Source organism: Chiloscyllium punctatum, chromosome 50, assembly GCF_047496795.1.
Source record: "Chiloscyllium punctatum isolate Juve2018m chromosome 50, sChiPun1.3, whole genome shotgun sequence".
NCBI classification, from domain to species: Eukaryota; Metazoa; Chordata; class Chondrichthyes; order Orectolobiformes; family Hemiscylliidae; genus Chiloscyllium; species Chiloscyllium punctatum.
Genome location: NC_092788.1, coordinates 9,093,976 through 9,102,226, shown reverse-complemented (window position 1 = coordinate 9,102,226; position 8,251 = coordinate 9,093,976). Strand labels below are relative to the sequence as shown.

General features: G+C 45.4%; 1 non-coding gene across 1 annotated transcript; it reads right to left on the bottom strand.

Moving 5' to 3' along the window:
• Nucleotides 1-336: 336 nt before the first annotated feature.
• Nucleotides 337-418, bottom strand: trnas-cga (transfer RNA serine (anticodon CGA)). The gene has a single exon. It is a non-coding gene; the product is annotated as a tRNA-Ser (tRNA).
• Nucleotides 419-8,251: the final 7,833 nt, after the last annotated feature.

The window sequence follows — 8,251 nt, the reverse complement described above, 5'->3', positions numbered from 1 at the left end:
TTTCTCAGCTTGACTTTCAACTGATCCTAAAAAAAAATTCCTCACCTGCAGGTAAATGCATTGCATTGCTTCTTGTTTTGCTTAATTCCACCCCCAACCCCCCACTCCCCACTCCCGAACATCCAAATTTCACGACAGTTCGACAAATGTTTTAAAACTGATTCGTGTTGGAAGTTGGTGGCTTTTTGCGTCTCGACATATAATTTATTCAATTGGACGTCTTGAAATGACTTCGGATTCTTCACAGTTGAAATTTCACTTTCGATTGAATGCAAAGCTCAAGCTCCACGAAATTCCAAATTCCGCTAAGAGATTAATGACTTTTAAAGGAATCAGCGCTGTGAACAGGATTCGAACTTGTGCGGGGAGACCCCATTGGATTTCGAATCCAACGCCTTAACCTCTCGGCCATCACAGCTTTAGAAAAGTTGCCAATTTTCATAGTAAAAGAACTGAATTCATGAAATACGCAAGTTGTTTGAAGAACAAATTGTCAAGACCTAAAGATTTCGCCAAATCCTTTGCAGAGACCTAGACGAACGTTACCTTAGCAGATTGACAGGCTTTCACCGCAAACGAGATCCTGACACAGCTGAAGTTGTGGGAATGATTCTTCGTCGAATTTTAGAGTCACGGATGTACACCACATGAAGAGAGGATCATTGTTTCACTGCGTCCGATCGACTTTGACTCAATTGCTCATCATCTGGTGCCACAGTTGTTTTTTAATATTCATCAAAATATGGTATTAGAAATATTGATGCCTAGTCCATAAACACTAGCTACATTCGTAAAAAAAATCGGAATTAGAAAGAATGCAGAACCAATTTTCAGGAATGGATCCAGCAACTAATCCGTAAGTTCTGACAACAGGTAATGAACTTGTGAGTACAAGAGAGGAAGATTGACCGAAGATTTGGTACTTGAAATCGTCTTGACGGAATTATTTGCAAAGTTTTTGCGGTTGTTCTAGAGTCATCAAGTCCTTGAACAATACAACACGGAAAGTGGCCATTCTTTCTAACTTGACCATGGTGGACAGTTATCGTAAATTAGTAGGCCACATTTGCCAACATTTGGCCCACATCCCTCTAAACCTTGTTACTCATATATCCATCCAGATGCCATTAAATGTTATAGTTGTACCAGTCTCCAACAATTTCTCTGGCAGCTCATTCTGGACACGCTTGAAAAAGTTTCCCCTGACGTCCCTTTAACTCCTTACCCACTAATTTTAAACCGATGTTTTCTAAATTTTGACTTCCGCACCAGCAGGAAAACACCTTGATGAGTCAACCTATCCATGTCCCTCATGATTTAATAAATAGCAACGATTTGACTTTATCATAATTGTCAGGAGGGTAATGTGTTGAGATTATTTGTCGAAGGTTTGAAGTAGAAAGTCCGATGTACAGATTTTTAGAATTGCATCTTGGAGAAGTTTTTACTGAGTCATTGAAGTCTAGCAGCAGTTGTAGAAGTCTGTTGTGAAAGCTGCAGAAGGATTTCAGGGCACGAGAACGAAGCATTGTTTCCAATGTATTGTGGCTCAGTTCGACCGCACATGGACTACAGTATGAGGAATTATAACCCTCAATTTAGGAAAGATACTAATGCCATATGAGGAATACCACGAATGGTGATTAGTCTTGATGTCATGTATGAACGTTAGTCCTGTGAATTGAAATTGGGCAAATCCGGTCTTTTTTTTAACAGTTTCAACACAAGAGAGGTAATTTCATTGATAGTTGCAAAATATTTGAAGAGATAAACAGGGTGGTGCAATTAAATTTTGTTCCCTCATTGGTGAATCTAGAAGCAGGAGAGGACAATTTTAAAATGAAGCATTGTGATTTATGACCAGGATGAGAACTATTGATTTTTGTCTTAGCCTTGAGAAGTCTCGCTATTCAGCACTACAGTGAGCCTTGGATATTTGATCTTTGAATGCATCACTATCAGCCTGACCGCCGACACTTACTGCATCACTATAGACCTGACCCCTCACACTTACCACCTTAATTTCAGCGTGAACGTCTCAAACTTACTGCATCACTATCGATCTGGCGCCCTCACATTTACTGCGCCACTTTCACTTCGAGACCCTCTTTTTGACTGCGTCACTATCAGCCTGACTGCCAAACACTTACTTTGTCACTATCAGTCACGCCCTTACACTTCCTATGTTACTATTATCCTGACTTCTTGCACTTACTGTGACACTATCAGCCTGACTCCATCAAACTTATTATATAAGTACCAGACTGACGCCTCACACTTACCGTGTCTCTACATCACTGCTTCCTCAAACTTACTATGTCACTATCACCTTGACCCTCTCACATTTACTGCGCCACAATCACACTGACCACCTCACAACTACTGCTTCACTATGAGCTTCAACACTCACACTTACAGCGTCACTACCAGCCTGATTCACTCACTCTTATCACCTGACAATCAGCATTACTCTCTCAAATTTATTTCATCATTATTAGGCTGAGGCACTTACACTGACAGCGTCACTAACAGCCTGACCCCCTCATGCTTACTGCGTTGGTATCTCTCTGATCCCCTCAGAATTACTACATCACAATCACTCTGACCCCCTTATACTCAATGCGTCACTATTCGTCTGGCATCCTCATACTTCCTGCATCACTCACACCCTGACACGTGTGCACCCACTGCATCCCTATCAGCCAAACCCCATTCATTAACGGCGTCACTCTCTCTCTAACCTACTCACACTTAATGCGTCACCATCACCTTGACACTCTCTCACTTATTGCATCAATATCAGCCTGACCCCCTCACGCTTACTGCATCACTACCAGCCTGATCCCTTCAAATGTACTGTGTCACTATCAGACTGATCCACTCATACTTACAGCATCACTATCACCTTGACCCCCCAAACTTAGTGCGTCCAGATCACACTGAAACTTTCACTCTTCTTGCGTCACCTTCAGCCAGACCCTGCACACTATCACTCTGACCTCCTCATACTTGCTGCATCACTATAACTCTATCCCACTCACACCGTGTGTCACTATCACCCTGACAATTCATACTCACTGCACCACTATTATCCTGACTCCATCACAATTAGTATATCATTATCAGCCTGACCTCTTACACTTACTGTGTCACTCTCAACCTCTCCCCTCATATTTCCTGTGTCACTCTCAATCTGACACCCTCAAAGTGTCTGCGTCACTGTCACCCTGAACATGTCACACTTACTGCATGGGTGTCTACCTGAAACCTCACGCATATTGCGTCACTATCATCCTGAGCGGCTCACACTTACTGCATCACTAGCACACCAACACTCTCACCTTTACTGCGTCACTATCGGCCTGACGCCTCACACGTACTGCACCACTATTAGCCTGACCCACTCACACGTTTTGCGTCACTACTACCCTGACCCTCTCACAATTGCTGTGTCGCTATTAGCCTGAGCCCCTCACTATCACGCTGATCAAGCTCACAATTACTCACTATCAACCTGACCCCCTCACATTTTCTCTGTCATTATCAGCCTGACCCTCTCACACATAATGCGTCACTGTCACATTGAGACACTCACATTTTCTGCGTCATTGTCAGCCTGACCCGCCAGCACACAGCGTCACTATCAACCTGGCGCCTCAAACTTGCATGCCTCAATATCAACGTGAACCCCTCACACTTACTGCATCACTGTCCATCTGCCATCCTCACCTTACTGCACCAGTTTCACCTTGACATCCTCATTTTTACTGCATCACTATCAGCCTGACAGCCACACACATATTGTGTCACTATCAGTGACCCCCTCGCACTTCCTACGTTAATATCACCCTCACTCCTAAAACCTACTGCGTCACTCTCAGCGTGACTCCATCACACTTTTTGTGTCAGTATCAGACTGACGCCTCACGCTTACCATGTTGCTAAAACTCTGGCCCATCACACTGATTGCGTCACTATCAGCTTGACCCCTCAGACATAATGCGTCAATATCACCCTGACCCACTCACACTTTTTGTATCAGTTTCAGTCTGACGGCTCGCACTTACTGTGTAACTAAACCTCTCCCCCCTTACACTGACTGTCACTCTCAGCCTGACCTCTTCATACTTACTGCGTCAATATCAGTCTGACCACTCAGACTTACTGCGTCACTCGCACTCTGATCCTCTCTCATTTACTGCGTCACTCTCACCCTGACCTCCTCACATTTACTGCGTCACTATCACTCTCACCCACTCACACAGTCTTTGCCACTTTCACCTTGCTGGCCTTATTTTTATTGAGTCCCCATCAGCCTAACCGCCACACATTTATTGCATCACTTTCAGTCACGCCCTCACATTTCCCATGTTACTATCACCCTGAATCCTTACACTTATTGTGTCACTATCAGCTGGCCCCTCACACTTATTGTGTCACTATCAGCCTGACTCCATCTCATTTATTGTGTCAGTATCAGACTGACACCTCACTCTTATCTTGTCACTAAAACACTGCCCCGTCACATTGACTGTGTCACTATCAGCCTGACCCCCTCACACTTATTGCTTCACTATCGCAATGCCCTTCTCTCACTTACGATGTCATTTATACCCTGACACCCCACACTTGCTGTGACACTATCACACTGAAGCCGTACATTTAGTGTCACTGTCATCCTGACCCCTTACACTTACTGCATCACTATCACACTGGTATCTCACACCCACTGTGTCACTATCATCCTTAGCCGCTTACACCTATTGTGTCACTATCACTTTGACCCCAACACACTAACTGCATCAATATCAGCCTGACCATTTCACACATACTGCGCTACTACCAGGTTGACTCTCTCACATATACTGCGTCACTATCAGGCTTACCCACTCATGCTTTTTGCGTCACTATCACCCTGACTCCCCACTCTTACTGCGTCAAGATCATTGTGCCCCCATACACTTACAGCGTAACTATCATCCTGACAACGTCGCACTTACTGCGTCAAGATCAGCCTGATCCCCTCAAACTAAATGGGTCACTATCAGCTTCAACACTCACATTTACTGCGTCACTTCTAGCACTACCCCTGCACACTTACTACATCCCTAACCGACTTACCCCCTTCACATTTACTTCATCACTATCAGCCTGAGACACTCACACTTACAGCTTTACTACAACCTGGCCTTGAGAGTGCATCTACATCACTGTGACCCTGACCCCTTACCCATACTGAGTCACTATAAGCCTGGCCCTCAAATGTTCTGCGTCACTATCACACTGACATCTCACACTCACTGCGTCACTATCACCCTGACCCCTCACAATTACTGCATCACTACAACCTGACCCCCTGAAATCATTTGTGTCACTGTCACCCTGACCCCATCACACTTGCCATGGCACCATCACAATGACACATTCACACTGTCTGCTTCACTGTCAGGCTTACCCACTCATGCTTACTGCGTCACTATCTCCGTGACTCCCCACTCTTACTGCGTCAAGATCATTGTGCCCCCATATACTTACAGCGTAACTATCATCCTGACAACGTCACACCTCCTGCGTGAAGATCAGCCTGATCCCCTCAAACTTAATGCATCACTATCAGCTTCAACACTCACATTTACTGCGTAACTTCTAGAACTACCCTTGCACACTTACTACATCCCTAACCGCCTTACCCCCTCGCATTTACTTCATCACTATCAGCTTGAGACACTCACATTTACAGCCTTACTACAACCTGGCCTTGTGAGTGCATCTACATCACTGTCACCCTGACCCCTTGCCCATACTGCATCACTGAGCCTGGCCCCCCAAATCTTCTGCATCACTATCACACTGACATCTCACACTCACTGCGTCACTATCACCCTGACCCCTCACAATTACTGCATCACTACAACCTGACCCCCTGAAATCATTTGTGTCACTGTCACCCTGACCCCATCACACTTGCCATGGCACCATCACAATGACACATTCACACTGTCTGCTTCACTGTCATCCTGACACCTCACACTCACTGGACCACTACCATCCTTCCCCTCATACTGACCTGTCACTATCATCCAGAGCCTCTCACACTTATTGCATTCCTATCACTCTGCTCCCAGCACACTTACTGCATCACTATCAGCCTGACACTCGCACACTTCCCGCATCACTATCAGCCTGACCCCTCACAATTTTACTGTGTCTATCAGTCTGACTCCACACATTTTCTGCATCACTATCACCCTGTCACTTCACACTTACTGGCCAGTATTAGCCTGACGCCCTCAACATACTGCATCAATATCAGCCTGAACACTCACACTTACTCTGTCACCATCACGCTGACCCTCTCACACTCACTGCGTCACTCTCACCCTGGCCCTTCTCACTTCCTGCATTAGGAACACTCTGACTCACCGACGCTTACTGCATCACGATGAGCCTGTCCCCTCACACATACTGTGACACTATCAGCCTGACCCCACCACACTTGCTGCGTCTCTATCAGCCTGACCCCCTCATATTTACTGCTTCACTATCAGACTGACCCCTCACATCTACCGCATCACTAACAGCCTAACACCTCACACTTACTGCGTCACTATTCCCCGAACACCTAACTTTTATTGGCCACTATCAGCATGACGCTCTCAACTTACTGTGTCACTACCAGCCTGAATGCACACACTTACTCCCTTACTATCACCCTGACTGTCTCACACTCACTGCGTCAGTCTCTGCCTGACCCCATCACACTTACTACGTCACTATCACCCTGTCCCCTCCCACTTTATGCGTCAGGATCAGCCTGACACAGTAACACTTACTGCATCACTATCAGCCTGATCTCCTTCCAATTACTGCGTCACTATCAGCCTGACCACTCACTCTTACTGCGTCACTGTCACACTGACCCCTCACACGAAGTGCTTCACTATCACCCTGACCACCTCACACTTCCTGCGTCACTATTAGTCTGATCCCTCAGACTTACAGCATCACTATCACTCTGACCCCCCTCACTGCGTAACTATCGGCCTGATCCACTCACACAGTTTGCGTCACTACCACGCTGCCACCTCACCCTCAGTTTGTCACGATCATCCTCACTCCATCACACTTATTGAGTCACTGTCAGCCTGATCCCCTGGAATGGAAAATTATCATTTTTTGTGATATCTGTGAAAGCATGGTTGAAACAAAGAAGTATGGACCTAACCTTGCAAAAAGACAGAAAAAATGTAAAGTTCATCCTAATTTTCAGCTGACTCTCAAGGCCAATAATCTATTATATCAGCAGTCAATTAATTAGAAGAAGCAACTCCATGTGTGGAAAGGAACTTGACTGATCCAGGTTCCTGCCTTGAGGTGTGATAAGGCAAGGCGATATATAGTATAAAGGGAATATGTGAAAACAGTCAGGCGTCCATTTTATGAGGCGTCTTGCAAATGTGTCGGGTCCATTTTGCAAATTTCAAAAATAAACTTTTTCTTTGCTCTTGGTAGCATTTGTGTCGTGTCGATTGAAATTCCACGTCAGTAAACTCGGGGGCTCGTCTGCGACCCTGCGACTGGGTAAGATTTTGAAGATTGCCAGGAGGTGTATGCGCCACTGCCTTGAAGGTCTTTCACTTCATCTCGAGTGCTGAATTGGCCCCTTTGAGTGAGAGGACTGGGTATAAGTGGATCGAATAGGGTCAGGGTAAGAGTTGTGGCTAAAGTAATCTGACATAGAGACTCGCTCGAAGAGAATAGACGAACCAGGAAGAGGGACCAGTGAACTCTCGTGCGGTATTCGAGTAAAACTCAAGGGAAAGGATTGCCGTCTCTAGAGAGTTTAAGAGACAGCAAATTAATGGTGGTTTGAGACTTGGAGCCACCATGGGCAACGTTGGAGTCGCCAAAGCTGTATCGGTTACGTGGGTTCTTGGTTTGTGAAAACCAAGGCAATGAGGTGGTCGTGCCCATGAGAGGGGACCTCCGGAGGTAAAAGCAAGTTATATTGGCAAAGAGCAGATTATGGTATCGTGAGAAAGAGAGAGATAGATAGACAGACAGACAGACAGACAGACAGACAGAGAGAGATGAACACTTTTCCAATATCCATGAAAATCGGCTCCAGCAAGAGCACTCAAAAAGAGGGTCGACAGACAACTCGGAATGGTCAAGAAAAAATACAATATATGCTAAATAATTATGGCCCAGTTTCTGTAAAGCAGTTAAAAATGTAAATCAAGGAATGTGT